At 38.9% G+C, this 22419-nt stretch overlaps 1 protein-coding gene across 3 annotated transcripts in view; it reads left to right on the top strand.

Annotated features, from left to right (window-relative positions):
• Positions 1-951: 951 nt before the first annotated feature.
• Positions 952-22419, top strand: part of ankrd6b (ankyrin repeat domain 6b) — a 77654-nt gene continuing 56186 nt past the window's right edge. For all 3 annotated transcript variants that reach the window (XR_011907216.1, XM_072362727.1, XM_072362728.1), the window contains exon 1: positions 952-1097. The gene's annotated coding sequence lies outside the window, so the exon portion shown is untranslated. The remainder of the gene's footprint in view (positions 1098-22419) is intronic.

Raw genomic sequence — 22419 nt, forward strand, 5'->3', positions numbered from 1 at the left:
ATTTTACTCTTTTCTTTACTTTAAACTGTCCCTTTAACATCAACAGTGTTTGGCACCTTATATGTTCGAGGCAATCTTTCCTTGCACTGTGAGTACACCAGCTCCTGTTCGTCTGACTCATATAAATGGTTTATCTAAATATTCACACATCAGTAGACGTATCAGGGTGATGTAGGATTCAGCATCTTGCCTTCGACACGTTGTCATGCTGAGGATCAAATGAGAATGAATCATGAATCATACTATTGCTGAACCATGGCTGCCCCACATGGCTAAAGAAAGTTCACTTTATAATTATACTTTGGTATAATGACGAGAACTTGCAGGTCTAAAGCACTTTAAGAGAAAACTGAACAATGTGACACCTAAAAATAATTTTCAAAGGAAAGCATTGTTCAAAGCACTATTTCTTTCTTTCTTTCTTTCTTTCTTTCTTTCTTTCTTTCTTTCTTTCTTTCTTTCTTTCTATCTTTCTTTCTTTCTTTCTTTCTTTCTTTCTTTCTTTCTTTCTTTCTTTCTTTCTTTCTTTCTTTCTTTCTTTCTTTCTTTCTTTCCGTCTTTATTCCATGCTGGCCTTAATATCAGGGTATCACAGTTCTGTACATATTGAAAAAAACTTTCAATCTTAAGGAAACAATTGTACAAGGTTTAGTAACCTATAGTGTAGTTATTGTTGAGCACTCAATTATGGTTGTATGATGACATGAGTTTAAACCCTCTTTTATCTGACTTTCTTCTTTTTTACCATTTCCTATGATTAAGACTATTATCAATATGATAGCTCACAGGCACATAGCCCGGCAACCACAGTTCAAATTAAGAGCATTTTAGGACCGGAATCAATTGCATCAGCTGAACTAATTCCTCCCTTTGTCCTTACTGGAATCTAGCGGGATGACTACTGACATGCAGCAGGTCTGTTCACATGTAAATTAGACAGAGGGAGGCGGCAACAGCCTCGCGGACCGACGAGAGAGACGTCCGTGTGTTTTCAGTTTAGGTTCCTCCCAAATAACATGGTCTCCACAGGACTTTGGGAATTGCTTTACGTGGAGCTCAGTTCGAATCAAAACTTTGCATGTCCGATTCTCGGCGAGGTCAGTCTCTTAATGTGATCCGTTTGTTTGTACATTTGTTCTGAAACTGTCTGTGCTTCACATTGTATTGCGTGGACTGTTGGGGAGGGGATACGAGTTCTGTGCTGGGATTGTGCTTACTTAAATTACATTTCTTCGACTTCAAAACGAATCATTGCGATACTAAAAACCGAGCATTACCGAGCTAGTTAGACACTGCAGTCACTCTGAGTGACTAACTTGAATTTTTTGGCAATTAGTCCGCAGATAAATCGCATTATTCCTGCCCGCTGTGTTTAAAGTGACAAACCAATTCATCTGCAAAATTGGAAATCACACCGATGTAACTAGTTAATATATGCACAGCATTGAAATTATTACAATGTAAGCAATTTCATATCACATTGTTGGCTGCAGTAACAACGAGTTTACTGCGCCTTTAATTAAAGTTGACAGGAGTAGTTTCCTTAAACTTTTTTTTATCCCTTTGTGAACATTTCCCATTAATGAATAAGTTAAAAAGCCTCCATCCGTCTTATTACTCCTATTTAAAATCTACTTCAGAATGACCATGCCAATGTAATCTCTCTGTGCTCTCATTGTATTCACACAATTTGCTGCATAGAAGTTACCATCCACACAGCATAATGTTATCACAACATGTAGGTTTTGGTGGGGACAGATGATTCCAGTGTAATTAGAACAATAATAGAAGAAAAATAAACAAAATAGGACATTTTCAACAAAGCCCTGAGCCCCATGTGTGCTACAACATCAGCAAATTAAAATAAAGTTATGCTCAAAAGGCACAATCTAAATATTATCTCATAAGGGTTCAAATTTAGAATATATTATCACAACACATCCCTTGAGTTAATAAGTAATGTCAAATGAAAGAAAGGGCTCTATTTACCAATTTGTGACTAATCCTCCAACTCAAATATCTGTTACTTAGACCTTCCCCATTTGTCCATCTGCTTGTATCCCTGGGGGGCTGATTAGCACAACACAGTGCTGACAAGGTCAGAGTTCACCAGGTTTATAATGGCCGCATAATGTGCTCTAATGGGCTACAGGGCAGGGGTCACCATTTTACAGATTATGGAAACTAGACACTGTTACAGGTGATCAATGATTCATCTATCAGATGGTGAGATGTCATTTTTTTAATGTTCTAAAGTTGAAGAATATATGTTGAGATCTGCCTATTCCCATGATACTTTTGGAGTGTGTTGTCAAAGTACTTTTCTTTTTTATATGGCTTGATTGCATATTAGTTATATTACATTAATAGTGAGGCATGTTTAAAGAAATCATAGGACATTGAAATCAGATTCACACATTTGAATTTTGAATCCAGCCTAAGTTAGAAATAGTTCATTGCATGGATATACAAGTAAAAAGCCCTATGGCAAAAGAAAAAGAGATTGCTTTAGTATATGCCCTTCAAGGGCTCAAAACAGCCTAATCATATTACATCTGTCAAATTCCTCATGTTGCAACAATGGGGTAAGCATTGTTGTTAAATGCTCAGCCCTACAGCTGACACTTCCAGCTGAAGGTATGGCAGGATGAGCAGCTACATTGCCAGTGGGCCACATTCACCAACAGTTCTTAGGAACGAATTTGTTCTTAAGTCCCACATACACTCTTTTTACGAAGTATGTGGCATTCACTGATGTTTTTTAATCCAAGATTTGTTCTTACCTAAGAACCAATACTCAGGAATACTCTTAGGCACATTTAAGTGCTGACATGTTTGAACAAAATAAGCATTTGTATTGTCTTCTGTTGTGCTACTTATTGAAATACAATATATAAAATGACAGTAATATTTTTGTCAGATATTTTAAAATATGGTGACTGAAAGAATGAGGTTGTGAATACAAGAGCTGAAATGGGTTTCCTTCGGAGGGTGGCTGGGCTCAGCCTTAGTTAGGATGAGGAGCTAAGCCATTTTGAAGGAACTCGGAGTAGAACTGATGCTCCTCCGCATTGAAAGGAGGTGGTTCGGCATCTGGTTAGGATGTCTCCTGGTCGACTCCCTTTGGAGATTTTCTGGGCACATCTTACTTGGAGGAGTGGATCTGCACCACCTAATGAATGTGGTCTCCTGCTTCCCAGGAGGAGCACACAACTTCTTTATCTTACAGAGCAACTCTGTGGGCAGATTCCTTAAATAAGGAGCAGATGAGGGACAGTTGGCTAACCCTGGCAATTTGAAATAACAACAGTTGACAAAAATGCTGTGCAAAAGAGTAGGTAAAAGACAGATTAAATAAAATACAAGATAGATAAGCAATAAAAGACCTAATAGGTACTAGAAGACATTATAAATAAACAACAAAATGAAAATAAGAAAGCCAACATCTCAAATGGTGTCAAAGGAGAAGAGATGGAGGGAAAAGAGATGAGAAAATGAATGCTAAAATGTGAGATTGGTATTCATTAGTCTAAGAGCAAAGATGCAAACAAGTTTGTGCTCTAAGAACACATGCATGAAACAACTTAAGAAAGAATTTAAGAAAATTTGTAAGAAGATAGAAAGCCCATTGTTGTCTTTCTTTCTGTGTATTTACATATAGTACCGGTGCATGTCAGGTGTCTTTATCTCAGATAGAGAGGACACCATGAGGATAATACAGTAATACCGTCTTGTTTGTCTCTATGTGGCCCTGCGATGGACTGATGACCTGTCCAGGGTGTACCAAGTAATGGTGTGACAATAATGTTAAAAAAGTAACAATATTAACTCCCCTGAAGTTGGTGTACATCATCTTCGTTACCTAAGCTGTTAGTGTTAGCCACTGCTAGCGAAACCTCTTCGTGGAACACTTTCTTTGCCAGTCTAGCAGTGAATTGTTGTTAAAACAGTCTTTTGCTGGAACATTACCCTCAAATATAGTTTGAGGGTATAGGCTTGGGGTAGCTGTAAGGCACATGCTTCTCGGTACAGCTGATAACTGGACATTTTCACGTGTAGCTGGTTTAATTGGTCTAATAGGTTGGACTTGAGGAGTGATGTAAGTTTGAAATGAAAATAAGAACAGCTTGTTGAATGAGGAACTTTCAAACATAGAAAGTAGTGAAAAACTGGAGCTGGATTAGTTATTTTCAAATATTAATGTTCAAGGACAGTCATTAAAAAAATATTTATAAGAGTTATTATCTGTGGGGCACCACTGACTGAAGTCAGAGGCTAATAACTAAAACTCTGGTGTGAATTCCTTGTGCTCTCTAGAAGAAGGATTCTGGTCGCTTCCTTTGGTCCTGTTGGAGTTAATCCTCAAGCTAACTGTGGGTCATTTCTCAGTGAATTTTTGGTTTAGTCAGCTGAGAAGGGAGTCCCTACAGGTTTTGCTGCAGGAGTGAAACAGAGAAGGATCAGGCCACTGGCAGGCCGTGCTGATCTTGTAGGCTGTGAGAGCAAATTTTGCAGGTTTGCAGGCCTTTGTTGTCCCCCTCATGGAGAAGTGCCTGCTGCAAAAGAAGGAACTGTGTGGCAAAAAGAGTGAGTGTGTGACCTCTGTCCTCAGAGGTCTGGCAGTAAAGAGGGGAGGTGTAAGCTGTTTCAGAGGTTTTTACTGACTTGATCAGGTGAAGCTGCTACCTGGGAAAATGTTTTACTAAGATCTCCGGAAATTGTGCCAACTTGTTAAAGAAAGGGCATTATACACTGATCAGCCATACCAATAAAACTACTGACATGTAAAGTGAGTAATGTTCTGATAGGAAAGCCTGCATCCTGGGACCTATCTAAACATTTCTGCAGACCAGTCACCCTCAAGAACCGTATGGCAACACCATTCCCCTAACAAATTGCTTTCAGCAGAGGGACAGCACTAAGTTTTGCACAAAAGCATGTCAAAGGCCCTGAGGTGTTCCCCTGACCCAAAAAGCAGTTTCATTGGATCTGGTAGCTGCTACACCAAAACCTTCCCCATAACCCACAGAGCCCAAAAGATCCTTTGATAAGGTCCTGGTACAAGACACTCCAGGACACCTTCAAGGTGCTTTCACATCAGGGCTCTTTGGTCCGCTTTAACCAGAGTTAGTTTCCTCGGATAGTCAGTTTCTTTTGGGCAGCTGTGAAAGCTTGTGTGAACTCCTGTGCAGACCAAACAAACAAACTGTGGTCTGCCTGAAAACGTGGGTCCTGGTTTGCAGATGCAGTTCGTTGACAGTGGTAAATGCAAATGGGACTATGCAGCAAGCCAAAGAGAGGAAGTGAACCAAAGACAGGAAGTGACGTCGAACGCAGTGCCGTCTGTTTTGGTACTGCTGCAATTGTCTTATGTACAGGGCAACATGCTGGATAGCTTGCTGCCTCACCTGCTGCTCATAGTAGCTAGCTACTGTACTTGTGAAAAAGTAATTAGGTTTAAAGACTGAGATCTAAGACTGCATAAATTTGGTGTTTGTTTTGAACAAGCCAGCTCAATGGAATGGATTTCTGTTTTCAGTCCTTTTTTCCTTCCGAGTCAGTGCTAATTTCGGGCAACACCGCCCTAAATGAGCCGCTGTTGTAACTGCTTGATGTTGTCCAGGCGGTTTGGTCTGTGAACCAAACCAGATTAAGGTTAAAAATGTTTTGGCATTCCCCTCACAATCGAACCAAGTCCGCCCAGACTACCCTGGTGTGAAAGCGCCCATGACCATGCTGTGACTGGTCAGAGCTCCTTTGGCAGGATGAGGAGTGCACATATTAGGCAAGTGTTCATGATGTTATGGCAGATCAGTCTATGTCTTCTTAAACACATTCTCCCTGTCTATAACTTTTCTGCAGAAGGACAAAAAGGACAAAGTGGGGTAGCACATTTGAGAATTGGAGAACTTCACTGTTGCTCCCTATAAGAATTGAAATAACATGAAATATCTTTTGAAACTTAGCTCCGTCTTCCTGCTGAGAAAATAGAGCAGCTTTGACAGAATTTGTAGGAGAGATTTAGATTATACTATCAGGTACTACATCCTCTTGTTAGTCACTTGTTTTATTCAAACTCCATACTATTTATTTATGTAGATGGCTATCAGGGTTAGGGTTAAATCGCAGAGAGTTTAGTTCCAGCATTGACCTCAGTGCCATCCGACAGTATAAGTCTCATATCTCAGCACAAATTGCTAAAAACTATTGACATAGCCAAAATGAATTAACCTTCTTTCTATTGGGTATTTGTGGGGCATTTTGTTTTCCCAGATTCTTTATTGTAACTGCGGCAATAAGCTAGCACTGAATCAGATCTTAGGATTAGTGAATGGGTCAAAGTATTGTTTTAATCTGGTTTTGTCTCTCTGACCCTGACTACTGCAGAAAAGACAGATGGCTGCAGTTGTGCTTTGTATGTGTGTTTGGACAGGAGTGGGGGTGGCGTGTATATGTGTGTGCGTGTGTGTGTGTGTGGAAGGGGGATGGGTAGTGTTTGTGTGTGGTGATTGTTGTGGTGAGGGTGTTGTATTACTGTATTACAGTTTTCTTTGTTAAGTAGGATCATTGATAAGCAATGTACATGGCATGTATTTGGGAATTTTAAGTTTTATCCCATTGTCTAACTGGTATCTTTTTGCAGTCCTACTCTTGACACAGATTGAAGTCTGAGTAAAGCAGAAAAAAATCTACCCTCTGATTTTTCTCACATCACTGACAAATGTGTTATAAACCACTCAGGCAAATGTGAACAATTACAACTATTGCCAAGTAAACAGAATTAGCTCTCAAAGTCATAAGAAAAAGAGCAGTTCTCTCTACTCTGAAACACTAAAGTATGTCAGATGAGAACACTGAATGACATATCTAAGATCAGCACAAATGAACCACACTAAAGGGTCAAATGAAGCTAGTTTTAAAGAAGCAGAATAAGTTGTCAAATCACAAATGAAAACAGATATCAAATATTTTGGCCACTTTTCATCTTTAAACTGTAAGCAGCACTGTTAAATCATGCAACCTACATTCACATGGCAGGTATCTCCTGCCAAAGATTTAAAGGGGAACTCTGGTATTTTTAAACCTAGACCTTATTTCTGGCATGAAATACATTCATGTACTCACCGAGAGAAGTTTGGTGAAAGTCGGCGTCCTTCGGAAGATATTTAGAGTCCTCGAGATCCATATAACGGAGTGAACGGGGGCATAGACGATGCAGCCTCTAAATAAGGCATTATCTGTCTTTATTTCACCAATACTTTAAGACGAATGTATGAATGAATGTATACTATTGCATACTATTGGTTCATAGTTGCAATGTTGTTGTTATTGGCGGCTATCGGGGGAGTTAATAGAGGGCTTTCTACACACTCGTCTACTAGGATGACGTCATCAACGCACGCCGCTGCAGCACAGCTCATTCACTCGTCTATCATACTCAAAGTTGTTGTCCATGTCGTCAAAATCTGATAAATATCCTGCCATGTTTCACACAACTATCAGTTGCAAACTACGTGTCACAGAGCACGGAGTAAATAAGTAAATGGACTTGTACTTGTATAGCGCTTTTCTAGTCTAACTGACCACTCAAAGTGCTTCACTACACTAAATTCACCCCACTCACACACACTCATACAGCACGTCTTAAGATGCACATAACTACGTGCTTTTTCTAATCATTCACACACATTCATACCCCCAATGATACACTGGGGGGCAACGTGGGGTTCAGTGTCTTGCCCAAGGACGCTTCGACATGTATCCTGGGGAAGCCAGAGTCAAACCACCGACCTTCCGATTGGTGGGTGACTGCTCTTCCTCCTGAGCTACAGCCGAGTAAACGAGTGTGTAGAAAGTGTCTATAAGCCCCCCGATAGCTGCCAATAACAACAACACCACAGCTATGAGCTAACAGTGCAATAGTACGCGTTCATTCATTCATTCGTCTTAAAGTATTGGTGAAATAAAGACAGATAATGCCTTATTTAGAAGCTGTATTGTCAATGCCCCCGTTCTCTCCCGTTATATGCATATACGCGGATCTCGAGTAATCTAAATACCTGACTTTCACCAAAATGTTCTCGGTGAGTAGATAAACGTATTTCATGCCAGAAATAAGGTCTAGGTTTAAAAATACCGGAGTTAAGCCTAGTTTATGTTTCTGTGTCACGTAGACGGCATAAGTCGTGACGTCGTCATTGAGGATTTGAAGTGCTGCGTCGACGGAACGGGTGGCTCTGCAATTCACCATGCCACTAGGGGTGTGTGGCTGTGTGTTTTTGTGGTTTCAGGGGTTATAGCCAAATCACAGTTAACAACAGTAAACAATGGCAACTGAGGCGGAGCAGCTGTATTTGTAGTTGGAGATTATCAATATTGAAGAACAAATGCTTATATTGCAAATGTTGAAGTGCAGGCGACAGAGAAGACATTTGCAGAGGTGGTCTGTACGACCACTAAACTGGTCGAGGCTGAGAACGGGTGAATTTACAACACTGGTTCACCTACTGGGGGACCTGGATGAACAAATGCACTTTCGATACTTTCAAATGTCAACGGGCCAATTTGACGAGCTTCTTTGCCGTATACAGCCATTAGGACCGGAAAAAGCAACTGCCGGAAATTATGTTCTAAGCAGACCAATCTCAGCCCTTGCGGTTCGCGTCAATTCAACACGTAGTTAGGATTTTCTTTGGAGGTGCACGTCAGGGGTCCACGTCGACGACGTTGACACAGAAACATAAACTAGGCTTTACATAGGCAAAGCGCAAGCACGCCAGCAGGGGAAGGAGGTACTTGTGGTAGACGCATGGCAAACTATGTTAACTTCTGATTTCTGTCTCTGATCCCATGCCATCAATTCCATGACAGATTCATGCCTGTGTTTGAAGCATTGCTACATGTGGGCATTATGATTGTTGGCATCCAGCATTGATTTTCACCTGTATTCTATGCATACACATGTATGTCCACATTCTACTAATGTTTTTTACATTATGTAATGGAGATGATGATTCAAAGTCTGCAATTTTATTCTTAATTCTGAAGTCGCAGTGTTGTACTGGTATATATTTTAAACCCAGCTGTCTTGGTTAAAAGCTTGTGAAATGCCAGGTGAGAAATGAGGTGGGTGTTGATAGTCCAATAAGCATCAACTCAGTGTGGACACCACTCTGACCTCTGCACTGCGGAACTGACTCTTAAACAAATTACCCTACAATGTATAGTAACTCCATTAAGTACACACACAAACAGTCCCACGACAACTGCGGTATGAAATTGCTTACTTTCAGTTCACTATGCACAAATCAGATTCTTAAAGCTGTTGAGTGGCCAGGGTGATGGTGGTGCCATGATTCCACTTCACCTTCACAAAATGAATCCAATTTTTCTTGTTCTTGTTATTCCTTTGCAATTTCAGTAGACAGCCCAAGTTCTACAAATTGTAGCATTCAGGGAACATGCATTTCTGTGAGGAAGGCAAAACCCCAATTCAAGAAGGTTAGAATGCTGTGTAAAATGTCAATAAAGAAATAATGCAAAGATTTAGAAATCTCATAAACTGATTAAAAAACAGAAAACATCAGATGCTAAAAGTGAGACATTTTACAAATTTTTTTGGAGCTCACCAAAATATTCCATTCCATACATACTAGAGTTGTTGCGATACCAAAATAAGTAACCACGATACTATACCAGACAAACTATCACGGTTCCAGGTATTATCGCGATACTGCGGCCTTTTTTTTATTTGTACAAGTTATAAACACTTATTAATTACGTATGTTGTTTTGTGCATGATAAACATAATACTAATATAAATAATCGACTTAGGATAACAAATCCACTGTCTTTTAAAAAAATGACAATAATGCTTCTTCTCCAACATAATAAAACATAGAAGACAAAACACAATAAACAGGAACTGATTCCCTGTGAAAACTATATTTTTATGTATTTCCTAGGTGCTTTAACGTCTTTTAACTCGTCATTTTCAGCCTATACACGGAGCGTATATCCTAATATTAGCCAATTAGAAAATAAACAGGAAATACTAACCTGGTATTCGACATATAAATCTGGGTGATGACACTGCAGGTGTTTTATGAGGTTTCATCGAGGTTTGTTCATGATTTCAGGAGATTTTCCAATTTAGATTAATATGACCACAGAACAGTTTTCCATTTTAAATTAACTTTAGCCCAGAGAAGATGGCAGTGTTTTTTTATCATGTTCACATATGGCTTCTTCTTTGCATGACAGAACTTTAAATTGCATTTGTAGATTTGTATAGCAAACTGTGTTGACAGACAATGCTTTCTGGAAGCGTTTGTGAGCCAATGCAATAATTTCAGTTTTTAATGCAGTGCTACTTGAAGGGCCTTATGATCATGGGCAGCCACTATTAATTTTCAGCTCTGTTCCATACATACACATATAACTCCAGATTCTATTAATGTTTTTATGATATTATGTACTGGAGATATGAAATATCCAACATATTTGCAATTCTATGCTGAAAGTGTTCCAAAATTTTTAGAACCAATTTTTGCAGTTTGCTGAAACTCATTACCTCTGAGATTCTGCTTCTCTAAGGTGCCCTTTTTATATCCAATCTGTTATTGACCTATGACCAGTTAACTGAAATGAATTGCAACATGCTCCCCCAGCTGTTTAGGTGTTTAGGTGTTTAGTATCACCTACTTTTCCTCCCTTTGGTTGCCCCACTTTTTTCAGATGTGTTACGGTCATCAACTTCAAGATGAGCACCACTATCACCATTTGTAACAGTCACTGAATATGTCAAATCTTTGAGGTTTAAGGTCATATTTGGGAATAAATGAGGATAAAAAAGCTCATGTAGAGAACCATGGGACTGTGCAGTAATGCAAGCATTCTTTATATACCTGTGAAAGCTCATACTAACAGAGAGAGACGATGACCCACATTATGGTGAATGTACAGCAGGCTGTGTTGTAGCTTAGAGCACTGAAGTTAATTTTAGTGCATTCATCCCCTGCCTCATTGCACAAAAGTAATAACTATTTAGTTTGAAATTTTACATCCTTTTATGGAGGCACATACTGCAGTGAATGCTATAGTTATATGAAGTTGTTATTGCTAATTTTGATATTCATGGTATTTTGCGTTGTTGAAAATACTGTGGGGAAGGCTGTGTGCACATGAGTGGGAATATGTACAAGTGTGGGTGGAAGTACATTCAGGCTTTCTTAAATCAATTGAGAAAAAAACGTATATATGGTGCACCACCATAAGATATTGTTATTGATGCTACTCGTGCAGCCAGAAAAGAGTGCAGAAGGGCTGAACGCAAGTGGAAGAAAGACAAGCTTCTGGTGTCCTTTCACATATTGAAGGACAGCCTGCATCAGTATCAGAAGACTGTGAAAGCGGCTAATACTAAATATTTGGCTGATTTAATCCTGTCAAATTCACAGAAGCCCCTGTGTGGTTTTTAACACCAGTAATAGTGTCCTTATCCCTCCTCAACCTGATGGTTTGGTTGTGAGAAGTTTCTGCAGTTTTTTTACCAACAAGGTTCACACCATCAGTGCACAGATCTCTCCCCCATTACTTGTTCCATCATTTCCTCCCCCCTGCACCGCTGTATTTCAGCAATTTGAAAATGTGCTCTTCAGGGTATTAGAGGACATCATTGGACAGCTAAAACCGTCAGGTTCATCTATGGATGCTGTACCCCCTGCCTCTTTAAAGATGTCCTACCTGTGATTGGCCCATATGTCCTCAGTGTTATCAACAGCAGTCTGTCCTCTGGTGTAGTGTCTGAAAATTGTATACATGCAATTGGAAAACCATCCATCCATCCATTTTCTATACCATCAATCCGTCAGTCAGGTAGCGGGTGGGCTGGAGCCTATCCCAGCAGTCATCAGGCGAAAGGCGGGGTACACCCTGGACAGGTGGCCAGTCCATCACAGCAATTGGAAAACCATTCATCAAAAAACCTGGTATGGACCCCCTCAGCTGTGTCAAATTTTAGACCAATATCTACGCTTCCTTTCCTTTACAAAATTTTAGAAAAAAATCGTTTTTACCTATCTGAAGGCATTTTTTAGATAGAAACAATGGGCCTCATGCGAGAAACACTCATATGAACAGATTTGTTCTTAAGTTATGCGTACGAGTGATTTAAGAGAACTTATGCATTCACCAATTTTTTCGTATTTTGAGTTTTCTTTCAGGTACGAACAGAATTTATGAGTGATCCAGACCTATCGTAGGAGTCACGTAAAATAGTCCGCTGTTATTTGAATTGAGTTTGCTTGACTAATTGATTTTATATTTAATTACTTTGAAGATATCATAAATAAACATTACATTATACCCCATAATTATGCTGACATTATTCTGTTTGACTTAAATTATGCACTAATTGAAGGTTAATTTGACTCTGTATACAACAATGGGAAGTGTAACCAGCAGCTGACTTGCTACTTTTGGATGCTTTAGTGCGTCAGGCTCTTGAAAGAGCGCGTGTGTTCCGGGACCATGTAGATATCCTTGCGGAGACAGACGAATGGCTGACATTGCAATTTAGATTGCCAAGGACTGTGCTGCTGAAAATATGCAGCCACAACTTTAAAGAAACACGCTGATCAAACCCAGTCCCACCACACGTCCAGGTTCTCACCACCTTTCAGAGGGAGATTGGAGACAGATCAGGTGTGCCCCAGTCCTCTGTGAGTCATGCGCTAACCTTGGTCAGTTCATCAGTTCATCACCCATGGTATATCAAATTCCCATACACCGCTGTCCAACAAGTACAAATTAAGAGGGACTTTCATGCCATGGCTGGACTGCCAAACATATTCGGAGCAATAAACTGCACACATATACGCATTAAAGCACCCGCGCAGTTGTGGAACGTACTATTGGTGTGGTGAAGACCAGGTGGATGTGTCTCGATACAGAGGGGGGCAAACTGCTCTATAGCCCAGAGAAGAACACCAATGTTGCATTTTACACAATATTGCCATGAACAGGGTCTCTCACTACCTTAACCAGGCAGACAACATGCCAGAAGACCCCCCCCCCCCATGGACCGCCCACTCAAAGTGCCATCATGATAAGGCAACAACTGTTTGCACGGCTTTAGTTGCAGTCATAGAGCACCTGGCCATCACAAGACGTTTTTTTTTTAAAAGCCATTTTTATATCAAACCATTTCTTCTTTATTTCGGTGACATTACGAACTACAAGTGACACGGAATCAACAGCACTCGTAATTGCTTCCGATTTCTTCAGTTTAGCAGGTCCCGTAATTCCACTGCTGACACTGCTAAAAATTACAGATTTTCCTTTTTGGATCTCTGAAAGTAGAACTTCAATCTCAGAGGCCGTAAAGTTGTGAACATAACATCTCTTTAAAATTTTTATGCTCATGATTGCCAGGTATATGCCCCCTTAAAAAAAGATGAATGCTTCCAAAATGGAGGACATTCTGAGGTGCCTTAGGGATATTAAGGAGTGGTTGGCATCAAACTTCTTGAGTTTTAATGAAAGGAAGAGTGAGGTAATTTTGTTTGAACCCAGTGGCTCCTCGACTGCTCTCCCTGCAGGCCAGGACTCATTATTACTTTTTGTTAAGCTCAAAGTTTCAAGTCTGGGTTGAAGGTCGACTCCGAGTTGAAACTCGTCAAACAAATGAATAATGTAGTAATGTCCAGTGTCTTTCAGCTGAGGTAGCTAGCAAAAATAAAACCAGATTTATTAAGGAAAGACTTTGAGAAACTTATTCACTTGTTCATAACCTCCAGGTTGGACTACTGCAACGCATTGTATTTTGGGGTCAGCCAAGTCCCTCTTTCCCACCTGCAGATGGTCCAAAATGCAGCTGCTTGTTTCCTGTCAGAGCACATCTCACCTGTTCTGGCCTCGCTTCACTGGCTTCCTGTGTGTTTCAGAGTTCATTTTAAAAAAAATGTTTTAACGTATAAATCCCTGAATGGACTAGCACCACCCTATCTCTCTGACCTGCTTCAGGCCTACACTCCTTCACGATCTTTAAGGTCAGCTGATCAGCAGCTCCTAGTTGTTTCAAAGACGAGGCTGAAGCTAAGAGAGCCTCGTTGTCTGTTTTCAAATCCCTTCCTAAGACTCACTTATTTTCTTTGGCTTTTAACACTGATTGAGATAATGTTTTTACCATAGATGCATGATTATGTCTGCCTGTATTGATGTCTTTTATTGTATTAGGTACTTTATTACATTTTGTTGCTGATTTTGCTGTACAGCACTCTACAGCACTGGTCGAAATTGTTGTGTTTAAAGTGCTTTATGAATCGGATTGGATTGGATTGGGAAATTAGCAAGATATTTATCATTGCATTTCACCATAATATGTTTCTCGTCCTTTTCACCCACAGATTTAAAATTGAAATAAGAAATTCAATGACATAAACACTGTAGCCTTTGTCATCTCAGTAGCCAAGTGAGCTTCATATGTGTATTGCTGTGTGCAGGACTTGCTTCCTGCTTAAAGGAAATTAATTGTTTCCATGCTCATATCTGCAAACCAACTGGGATTTGCACACAGCCCCATATTATCTTCTGAATCAGATATGTAATTAGTCTACAGTATATAGTAAATTTGTGATAACAATTCTCCTACAAGTCTGTCCTCAAAACAAACATCCATGTTGCTCTCCTGCTCCCCATCTTCTAGGTCTTGAATGTTGTTTTTTTTTTTTAAAAGATGGAGATGGATCCTGTCCCATGCATATTCAATTCAATTCAATTCAATTCAATTTTATTTATATAGCGCCAGATTACAACAATTGTCATCTCAAGGCACTTAAGTAATATAGTCCAATTCAAGCCAATTGGAATTCAATTCATTGTAATTATAATCCAATTAATTCATATAGAGCTAATTAAAAAAATTAATATCCTAGCTAAGGAAACCAACAGATTGCACCGAAATGTGTCTTCAGTCCAATCTCCCGTCCTGAGCGTGCCTGTGGCAACTGTGGAAAGGAACGACTCCCTTTTAACAGGAAGAAACCTCTGGCAGAACCAGACTCAGGAAGGGTGGCCATCCGCCTCGACCAGCTGGGGTTTGAGAAGACAGAAAAGAGGGAAAAGAGGGGGGAAAAACACCATAACGCCATTCAAAGGATATCTGTTGGAACAGGGAAACATAGGTTAATAACCACAATAATGTCACATGTACATAAAATCAATTTTGAAATTAAACAGGGGGAAAAAGAGAGCAAAGTGAGGAAAGGTGTGACAGATGAGGTCCCCCAGCAGTCTAAGCCTATAGCAGCTTAACTATGGGATGTTTCAGGATTACCTGAGCCATCCCTAACTATAAGCTTTATCGAAAAGAAAAGTTTTAAGCCTAATCTTAAAAGTGGAAAGGGTGTCTGCTTCCCGGACATTTACTGGCAGCTTATTCCACAAGAGAGGGGCCTGATAACTGAAGGCTCTACCTCCCATTCTACTTTTAGAAACTCTGGGAACAACAAGTAAACCTGCAGTTTGGGAGCGAAGTGCTCTGTTAGGAAAATATTGTACAATGAGATCTTTAAGATATGATGGAGTTCGGTCAGTAAGAGCTTTATATGTGAGGAGAAGAATCTTAAATTCTATTCTGAATTTAACAGGGAGCCAATGAAGAGAAGCTAAAACTGGAGAAACATGATCTCTCCTGTTAGTTCTCATCAGAACTCTGGCTGCAGCATTTTGGATCAGCTGGAGGCTTTTCAGAGAATATGTGGGACAGCCCAATAATAAGGATTCTGTGCACATCAGTCTGCATGGTTACAAATATTTGGGCAGCACACGGGTCCTCGCAGAGGCTCCTGCTGACTTGCGTCACACTGGTCTCATGGTCGAGCGGATGTGCAAAGCATCAATTCTTTATAAATGGAGCAGAAGAGAAACTGAATACACAAGGGATTTACTGTCTTTCTATTTGTGTTTGTTTTGTGGCAACAAAATGCACAGACTGATACAGTAAAAGGTCAACAGTAACAGCAAAATGTCAACACTGAAAAAATAACCAGTAACTGATTAAGTGAATTTTAAAACTAACGAGCTATGTTACTAGTTACAATACAAAAAGTAATGAATACAAAGGGATAAGTGTCCAGACATTACTTTCCTTACAGAATGCATGCAGATGATGTTGACAGCTACTAGGAGGTACTAGTTTTAGTTTTGCATTTGTAACATGTTGAAATGAGTACATACTGTGTGTCAGTAACTCAGAGTTACCCATCAACTTAAGTCTGACATAAAAGCCACAATTCTGAGCTGCCATAGTATATTATACCTCCAACCTCTGGAGGTTTAATTTATGGTGATAGATGCTAAAACATTATCTTGACCATATGGTCTTCCTGTGTCAATCACTGGATGTCCTGTTTATTAGTGCCATTTGGATTGTGAAAGAATCTCCTGTAAAATAGTCTTATATGATTTACACATGGGTTGCAGTTTTTTCTGCAATTTATTACACTTTGGATCCTGTTTTCATGGTATTGGTCATTGCTTCCTCTTGCCAATTTGAAGTCAGTAGTCCAAACCTTTGAAAACAAGGGGAGGCGGTATGCTTAATTTCCTAATGGGTCAGTGTTCAGCTGTGTTCTTGTTGACATCACTACCCCAGCCAGGCTGTTGCTCTGAATTACAACTGTACAGCTGCTTGGAGAATGAAAATAATCGATTAATTAATTTTGTGTCTTCATAAAAGTAATATATGTCAACTTTCTATCTATATTCAGTAACACTAGCAGTTGTGGTCATTTAGACAACAATTTATTACATGTCAATATTAGCTGTGCATGATAATATTTAACAACATAATGACACAACTGATTTCAAGTCAACAAAATCACAAGAACAGAGGCTGAGAGATTAATACAGTTCAGAGTGTGTACAGTATGTTGACTACCAGCATCATATCAGATGTGTGTACCATCCTTTATCCCTTGAAAGAGTGACTTAATTAATCTGGACAAACTAAATTTAAAGTAGAATATTATAACCACAATGTCATGACCACATCTGCCCTGTATGCTGCTGGTCATTGTGGGTGTTAAAAACAGCCCATCAGATACTTCACAAGGACCATACAAAGAACTGTCAGAATGAAATATTTAATGTTCTTAGTTGTTGACAATCTTTAGATTGATCAGATTCTTTCTTTCTTTTTTTGTATTGTGAAAGGAGGCCAGAACACCCAGGAATGTGCAGGGAAAGCCTGCTAACTTCAAATAGAAAGGCTTCAGCCAAGATTTGTCCTGGGGGCAATGGTGCTAACGAGCATACCACGGAATGCTCGCATTGACAGCTATATTTCTGTGGCATAATTATCTTGTGATAAAAATCTAAACTTCTGTCAGACTACCAGATGTAGGTGATGTGAAAACTGCAATGCGTGTCCAAATTACTATTGTATCTAAAGTTGGTTGTAATACATATTAGCGAAGAGCTAAATACATTCCAGTGAGGTCAGACTTGAGGAACCAGGTTTTTGGCCCTTACCCTACAGGGAAAGGGTAATAAAGAGGGATGAAGGACTTGGGTGTGGACAGGTTACTTCCTCTTGAGTTTTTCCCAGGCATTAATTGTGGTTTCAGTATCAGTTGATGTTTGAATTCAATTATTCAGAAAAATGTAATTACTGGATATTGGTGGATAACACTTTTTCATATGTAGAAAAATTTGATGATTCACAATAATGATGACAATGATAACAACATACAAGCAGCTATACTTCTCCTGTATTTGAACTGAACTGAATCAAATGCTAATGAATTAATCCCAGAAAGGGATCTCATTTTGTTCTATAAACTATCAGCAACAGTTATTAGTCATTAATCATGAAAAAAGTCACTGCATAGAAGTATTGCTGTGGGCTGGAATTATGTCATGTACAATTCTATGTTGACGTAGAGCTGAAGAAGCTTCCTACTAAACTCACTTTGTTGTTTGACCGCTATGTTGGTATATTATGATTTTTCAGGTACATTTTAATTTACTTACTGGATGTAATGCAGAAATTAAGCTGTGTGTTTGCATTAGGGAGGATTATTTTTCAGGAGCAAGCAGGTTATTAAGTATTCTCAAGGGCCTCCTCCCTTGAGCTTGCCATTTCTTGTTTTTAAACTGAGTTCTGAGTTCCTAAAAGTTTGCACAAAAGCCCTGTTGCCTAGCTGCGGGTGAGGAGCCTCACTAAGACTACGAGGCCTGCTTTGTGTATGTGGGCCTTTAACTGAACGGGATCCTCTGCAGAATCATCTGGAATGCAGTCGGGCAGAGAGTTCCCTCCTTTACTTAATCTTATTCAGTTTTTAGAGGGTAGAAAGGAAAGGGGTCATTCAAGTGTTACCACAGTGTGTTAGCACTCTTTTCAGCTCAAATGATTGTCCAGGGACTGAGGGTTTTCATGCATGCTTTTGCATTCAGAAGCTTGTGTGGTCTAATTTGAAATGTATGAGAATGCTTATAAAAATGTGTCCAATGGGAACATCAAGCAGAATTATTGAATACTGGACTGATTTACGATGCCCTCTGTTAGCTGTTTATGAGGCCCCGCAGTTTTGTTTTTATCTTTATTTAAAGAGATTAGATAATTTTCATGAAGTTTAGTTTAGTTTGAAGATAGAGTAGAACTGCACACATTTTGGACAGTTCATTACTGTATGTTTTTGAAAAGAGATTTGAGAACTGTATCAAACCTGTTAATGAAAAGTGACCCATACTTAGGTCGAAATGCATATAATATAAATAGATATAAATTACATTGTAATGAATAGGTTAATAGATTAAATAGCTGACATTCTAAGAATCAACTTCAACACCACTTATCAAAACAATATAACAAAGAACTGTGTTGTTTGGTTCAGGCTACTAATAAATCAGACGTTGTATAATTAGAAATACCTCCTCCATTATCCATCAATTCAAATTACAACTGTGGTTATCCAAAATATTACTAAGTAAATTCTATGGTAAGAGCACCATATACGATATATTTTGTAATATTGTATTCAAAGGATTAACATAGGATGAAAGTCAGCTCTTCCAAAGCCGAGGTCAACTGGAAAAAAGTGTAGTTCTCAGGATCCTGTTCACGAGTTTTGGCAAGTTGGTCATTCAGAATATGTTTGATTTCTGATCCCAGAGTTGGGACTAAACATGTTGAAGCTGTGTTTATATGCATATATGTGGTATAAACTATTTGAGAAATGCAAGTTTGCTGCAACTTTTGCCTCTTTTATGTCCAATCTTAAGGCTCTCCTGTTTGCTTCAGCATTTTCTTGATTCAATTAAGTAGAAGGACTTTGAGTTGAACCCATTTTTCATAACTTTATTGTCATATGTAAATTTTGTTTCACACCAGGGTTTTACACCATTGACACTTGGATGGACAGTCATTTTATGCGAATGATACCCAAATCTAGTAATAAGGGTATTCTAAAAGAAAAAGATGGCAGGGAAACTATAGGTGTAAATTCATCTTTAAAACTATAGTGATACTGAGAATACACTTTCTTGTAAATGTTGGTAGTCTAATTGAGGATTCCTTGATGTTTATGTTTAGTATGAAATTGAAAGGATGGCCATCTAACAGTGCAGTTTCAGATTCTGGATGTGTGAATGCCATCTCATATATGACATTAGCTTTTTATGGTTATTAGATTGTGCTTTTTGCATTTTCCAATTGTTTCACATGGAAATTGGTTTGTAAAATTTCTCCTCTGTGCAAGTGCCTGTGCACAGGTCGACATAAGGTCACAGGTTGACATCTGATATTAACTGGGTCACACCCACAGAGCAGAAAGCAGTCCAAATTACATCCAAAAGATGTGATTCATTGACCTCCAGATTATATCCTCTGAGAAGCCAGAGTTAAAATTTTTTAGACAGCAGACCTGGATGTTGCACTGTTAGTTAAAAGCTGTGGTAAAAACGTGATATTTGTACTTCACAAACAGGTACTCGAAGTTAAGACATTGATTCTGGTTGTTGCATTGTCAAAAAATAATTTTAGCTTTTTTTTTTAAGCTTGGACCATTGACCATATAAGAGTTTGACCTAAGAACCAAGATAAAAATAGTTAATTCACTTGAATTCTAGAGCTATCAACAATATGCACTGTGGCACTTAGAAGTAAGCTGCTGAGTATAATTGTATTTACAATTAGAGTTGCTGCAAACCTATTTACAGCCCTTAAACACTTTTGGTGTTCCTAAACAAAAGGGTGATTGTCAGATGGTGATAAGAACAAATTAGGTAGCAGGGAGAACAGGCACAATGAAAGTACCCTCCAATTAAAGAGTCTAAAATGCACTTTGGTCGCTACTAACACAATGCCAGGAGAGTACTGTAGGATTATTTTAAAACATTTGCATAAAACATGTGCAAACAAATGTGAGCAATAGCTGTGATACACATGAAATGTTAAATAGAAATAGAAATGTCAAGTGTAAGTATGTACACACGTGGACAAAATTGTTGGTACCCCTTAAAGAAGGGGTAAAAGGGATTAAAGAAGGAAAAACCCACAATTCTCACTGAAATCACTTGAAACTTACAAAAGTAACAATAAATGAAAATTCACTGAAAATTAAATAATCAAAATCAGCCATTGTGGGTACCAACAATTTTGTCCACGTGTGTATATGAATGAAATATGTCCAGTGCATTGTATTAACATCCAACCTGTAATATGCCATGGAGAGAATTGAACAATGATGATTGATGATTATTAAACATAGAAATGTCACTTTTGTTAGCATCTCCCCCCAATCTACAGGGGAAATGTTTCAGATGTTCAGTAGTTGCACGAGTGACTTTGCTCTCTTTTGCAGAGCGATCCCATATCTTAGTAGGAGCTATTTAAGAAAAAAGAAAAAAATAACATGCATATTTTCACACACACAGAGAAGAAAAAGGGTCAGAGAGACAGTTCAAACTTGGTGCTATAGATGCATCTCTGGTAATCCAGTGGACATCCATCAGTAAGTGGTGTCCTACGTGCGTATAGGTATTAATGCAATTTCAATGTAGTCCATTGTGGGAGAGCATTCTTTGACAACCTACCAAATTACTCTATAGAATCAGCTGAGATATCACTTGGATATTTTCTCACTTTCTCACATGGCAAGAAAATGCATACTAGAAACAGGAGCATCAGAAAACCTCCTGTTGCCATTTTATGTTAATTTCTGCAGTGACAGAAACTGTCACTGTTGCTGTAATATTGAATGCCAAGCCACCAACCATCATATCAACAGTTGGCTTGTGTACTGCTTTTAGACATGCTTAGAATTATCTCTCATTAGAGCAGACCGAAGAGGATAGCCTGACTAATAAAGAAAGATGAGAATTACTGTCATAGTGAGTGATCTTTGTAAACTCCACAGGCAGTATTCAGTCATTCACTCTGAATGACAGTAAAATGTAGAGTAAATGTAGAATGCTGCAGAACCGGTCTAAGTGAAATTTATGACACAGACTTTGGTCAGAATATCTGTTGATTTAAGCAGAGTGATCGTTCTTTCACTCTCACTGAAACGCCTCTCCTGAGAGCAGGCAGTTTGAGGGGCAGAGACTGTGAGCAGCTACTCACCAACAACAACAGCTGAGCCACTGGGAAGAAGAAAGCTTTCTTTGGAAACACTATATAAATAAAACTAAATTGAACTGAAACAGAAAGTGGTGCTCACTGTCATGCTGGCTGTCACTGACACGAGTTTATATCATACGGTGTGTTTAAGTACGTTATAACATTATCAAAACTTTGTCATCCGGTGTGCAGTTTGATACTGTAAAAGTGAACAGAAGGAGGCAATTTCTCCAGTTATACCAAAAACACTATAGCTCTCTATATAGTCAAATAGTTGCTCTATTGATCCGAGAGAGAAATTGTTAACCAGTGTCACGCTGTAAGTTAGCAACAATACTTTCTCATCTTTCTCATCATCAGTAATGGACCAAGCCATAGATGTACAAAGTATAACTAGTAACAAAATTTAATTAAAAATTAAATTAAAAGATACACATTGTCAGGCTGGCTGTCACTGACTCAAATTGTTTAGGAGTGTAGCTGTAAGTTAGCAACAGATGGTAGTAAACAAAGCTCTCGCATCAACAGTAACCAAGCTAGAGATGTACACAGAATGACATTTAGTGATGCATATGTACTATTAATTACTGCTTTTGTACATTTTGTATATAGTAACATAATTAAATACGTGGAGACCTACATCTTTATTAGAAACATGCTGATAATGTAATGCTAACACAACAAAAGCGGTACACAGCATTCAATGTAGCTAACGAGTGAGGACAGGACTGATGTTGTGCCGAAAACACCTTATCCACACAGCTGTGGGTTGACCACATAACAGTTCAACTAGA

Source organism: Leuresthes tenuis, unplaced genomic scaffold, assembly GCF_036924035.1.
Source record: "Leuresthes tenuis unplaced genomic scaffold, fLeuTen1.0.hap1 SCAF_13, whole genome shotgun sequence".
NCBI lineage: Eukaryota > Metazoa > Chordata > Actinopteri > Atheriniformes > Atherinopsidae > Leuresthes > Leuresthes tenuis.